Below are 4,509 nucleotides of genomic sequence, written 5' to 3'. Positions count from 1 at the left end.
ACTCTTTCCTTCATGGAAGCTTAAAGGCAATGTAAAAAGATCGAATTTTTATTCACTTTCTAACATTTGCTTTTAATAGGTTTCAGCTCTGATCAAAAGCCCCAGTTCCTCTCCATCAAGAAGTCTCACTTCATGACCACGACACCTGATAGCTTGTTTAAAGCATTTGTGTTATTGGGTTTGGCCTGGTTTTTCTAAGCAGACTGTAACATAACACATAAGACAATTTTTATATAAAGCTAAATTAAGATGTTCCATGTGCTTTTTACAAATTCAGTTTTAATGGCAGAATGACACCTGCAAAGGGACGCATTGTGCCATACTTGCATTCTTAGAAAATAACTTTATCTTCCAGAACGTGGAGGACCATTAAATCTAGGAACGGTCAATGTCATGATGAGGTTATTTTAATTATAGACAGCATCTCAGGACTTAGACCATCTACGTGCTCTATGGGCTTTCGCGCTGGCTTCCCGGTGGGATAGGTGTAAGAGTCCATCCATGCACCGCTTGCGTACGTGGCGTGTGACGTTCAGTCCGTTGAAGAAGGTACCGGCACGTAACGATGCAGCCTTAGGTGCCCAGGGTGCCAGTCAGCATCCGTGTGCACAGGCTGTTTCCAAAAGCAAGTGCTCTCGGCAAACTCCCTCTTCGTAGAACAGGCCTGGGGGTTCCTCTGAGCACTCCTTCTGAATTAATTGTTTTGGCAGATAGGTCCATGAGACGCAAATAAGATGGAAGCGGAGAGAGCTTGCAGTGAGATGAAGGGTGGAAGCACCAAGCAAGCCACATTACCATCCAGTGTTTTTTCTTCTCCCCACGATGGTTTAGTCTGATATGAGCAGATGACTGGATCATCTGCTGTCAGATTGCAATAAAATCTTTCCCCGATTCTGAGTTTAGCCACCTAAGTAAATGTCATCTTAAATTTTGCAAGAAATCTTTTGAGTGTTTCCAAGTGACAGTGGTTTGGTTTTCAATTTTTACCCTCGCATGCTTAGGAAAAGTCCTCGCTCGACGACTGGTGCCCTATTTGTGAGCGTTCCCCAGCGTGCTGTTCAGGGTGCTTGAGGTGACCGCTTCTCCTTCAGGACTTTGCCACAAGGAGTCTTACTTTGTAATAGCAGTCCACTTTGTTGTGCTGCAAGTCTCGTGGGAGGGATGTATTCATTTTGCTTTCAAGTCTTCAGTTTGCACTTAAAGGTGAAAAGTTACTTCTAAAAAGGAAAAAATAACACTCCAGGAAGTATCGCTTTGTGTTTTTAACTTTTCCTCATTCTTTTACTAGGAGGAAACAATTAGGTAAAAAATAATAAAAAAAAGAAAAGAAACAATGAAGGATATGTATAGGCCTTTCGCCTCTCTCGGTGCATGGAAAAAAGGGTTCCCCTGAAAATATGTTAAGAAAACTTTTTCTTTTTTCCTGGAACATTTCAGCTAGAATTATAAACAAAGCAGCAACAAGCAGACCTCCTGTCCATAAACTTGTTGTGATAATTAGACTTGATCCGTTGTTTCTTTCTGGCTGGTTCTACAGAGTACGTCGCTCTGGCAGAATAAGGGATTTGCAGACAAGCTGTACGACCGAGTGATGTTTAGACACGCGGATTGTCAACACGTACCTTTTGTTGCATTGGGAATACATTTTGCTCTTTTAGTGACTCAGCAAGTCACTTTTGAAAGCTTTCAGTTACGTTGGCAGCCTCAGGGTACTGGTATTTTAAAGGCTGACAAACGTGTATTTGGATCCACGCCTGCCTAAGTAAAAATAGTAATTCTTATTCACTCATCAGCCTGAGGAATTTGTCATTTAATATCAACGCTGTTACGTGGTAATTGTCTTTCTCACAAAGAGTTTCAGTTACTGTTGTACCAACTGCAGTATGAACTCAATACTGATGGCTGTAATGAAATGACATTTTAATTAAGCCTGGAGAAGTTGAATCTCTTCCTACTTGATAAGTTCGGGAATTCTTTTCTCCGTTGGTGAAAAATACTCCGAGTCTTCGGGAATTCTTTTCTCTGTTGGTGAAAAACACTCCGAGTCTTCTGGGGATCAGCCATCTGCTGTCTTGGCGCGTTTGAACCCTAACCTTCACAGAAGAAAATTTGAGGTTTTTTGGTAGGAAAATGTCGATTTACCTTTTTAAAAAACACAGCTAAAGATACTGCATTAAAACACCTGGCTCTGCATCTAAATTCATAAATGGAGGCGACATGAGTGGCTTTGGTGAGCTGTTGTGCTGTGCTGTTGAGCTCTGTTGGCTTTGTCTGGCTTCAGCTGCTAGCCATTGGTTTTGGCTACGTCCTTCCCTGCTAAATGACTGAGCTCGGTAATATCCGGTGTTTTCTCCACATGAAGATATTTATAACTCTGTCACCTCTTCATCTTTTTGATAAGCGATTCCAAGCGTACCCATGTACCAGGCTTTGAAGTACATCTTCGCGGCATATGCTTCCTAGTTTGGCAGTGCAGCGAAACAGCCCTTATTAACCATTGCTAACTTGTCAGTGGGTTTTATACGGAGGGAGGAAGTGCGGAGGCTGTCGGGGGCCTTCGGCGCTCAGCCAGTACGCACTAGGGTACATTGAGCTCCTGTGCTGTTTCATGTGCTTATGAAGGTCCGCTTACCTCCCTTGGTCCAGATGTTTTTAGAATCTTAAATAGAAGTAGAATAGCATATTTACAAGATGAGGAATAAAAGGCTAATCCAGATATATATAACAATATCTGCCCATCGTAATGGTAAATGGCTCTTTCTTGTATCATGGTGTTCTATTCTTGTTGTATTCTCCGTCTGTTTTCCTCCCTGTCAAAAGCCTTGAATGACGCGTTGTTTACGGTACGTTTAGAAAGCTGGGCTCTAGCAGACAAGGATGTTGTTACTCAGAAGATGCTGCCAGCAGGGTCTCCCTTGCCAGGTTGCTTAAGTCGGGCTTATCCCCTGCCTAAGGGTCTCAGTGAGGACAACGGTGACCCAAGATACCTGCGTGTGGTTACGCAGGGGCACGGAAGAATGTGCTTTTTTACCTTCTGCAAGCAGGGGGCCTTTTTTTCTTTTTTTTTTTTTTTTTTTCTCTGCAGTAATGTGATTTGCTACCATGGACTTACATTTCTGCCACAGAAAGGTTTGTTTTGCTGTCTTTTTTTCAAACCTCGCATTAATATCTCATTGCATTTTATCACGCGAAGCACGTGTAATTAAGGAATAACCTTGGTTGTCTCCAGCTCCTTTCAGTGGGGGTTGATTTTACTGTGTTCGTATTTATAAGAAATTGCTAAAATCTTCCTTTTCAGTGCAAATGGAGCATTTTCATTGGTGTTGGATAGCATGAACGAGGAAGGATACGAACAGCAAACAAAACAGTGAGACCACGTCTGGTCAAGAATGAGAAATTAAAAAAGCCGAGGTGAGGGTGTTTACTGTGTCATCGTAAGGCCGATGTGAAACACCTGACCGACAGCGACGCTGGCTGACGTGTGCCCGGGTAACGGGCGTTGGGTGTAGTGTCAGTGTGAACGGCAGGGCACCCCCGTCTGGGTATGACCTGTTTCTGACTGTTCTTGAAAGGAAGAATTTGTGGAAGTGTTTAAAGAGGCCTCAAATCTGGCTTAGTGTATACCCAATTATTAATGTATCTGCCCTAAATTAGTTGCAATAAATGGACATCTGATTGTAAAAAGAAGTTATAAATGACTTGAGTAAGAGAAATATCTCTGTGGATAAGCCGAATTCCTTCAGTTTGTTAGCATAGCCTGTAATTTTGTTGGAAAGTGCTGTCACTGCAACAGCAAATTCTGTTCTTCTGGAAGCTGTTTAGTTTTTGTGGCATCTGGCAGCACCTTCAATATGAGTCTTCAGTTGTATTTGATGGAAATATAACCGAGTTCCATCTGTTTAACACGTGCTTTCTACCGAAAGTGGGGCACACGTGCAAGTTTATTTCCGATGTTCATAAATAAGATACCAGCGAAACCCACAGTATCAAGCCAGACTCTTCTGGAATGGATTTTAACATCTTAACCACAGGAAGCAATTGAGCCCCCTCTCTACCCCCCTTTATTTTTCCCGCCAACCCGCCCACATACTCATTGTGGTGCATTAGGTTTTGGAGCTCTTTTTTAAAGCATTCTTTAATTTGGCTGAAAAAACAAATGAAAATGGATCACGGTGACTTGAAAGAAAACAGGAAAATTGCTAATGATGCTGCAGCCGCCCAGTTCTGTTTACAGTACACATGGGAGTACTGAAAATGGTCTGCCGGAGAAGTGTAGACGTTAGGCCCACAGGGATATGGGAAGCAGAGGTAAAAGGCCTGGAGCAGCAGCAGAGTTCCCTAGAGCGCTAGCGGGTTTCACCCCACCGAGGGGAGGCAGCCTGAACATGCAGCAGTGGCTGCAGGGAATCCCGGCCTCCCAGATCTCCCGGTCCGCTCCTGCCCGTCTCCGTGCCCGCAGGGAGCGTGCCGACTGCCCCGCCGCGGCTCTTCGCTGTCTGACCACATCCC

The sequence above is a fragment of the Egretta garzetta genome, unplaced genomic scaffold (genome assembly GCF_000687185.1).
Source record: "Egretta garzetta isolate BGI_Z169 unplaced genomic scaffold, ASM68718v1 scaffold195, whole genome shotgun sequence".
Classification (NCBI taxonomy): Eukaryota; Metazoa; Chordata; class Aves; order Pelecaniformes; family Ardeidae; genus Egretta; species Egretta garzetta.
Note: the sequence above shows the minus strand (reverse complement) of the source record.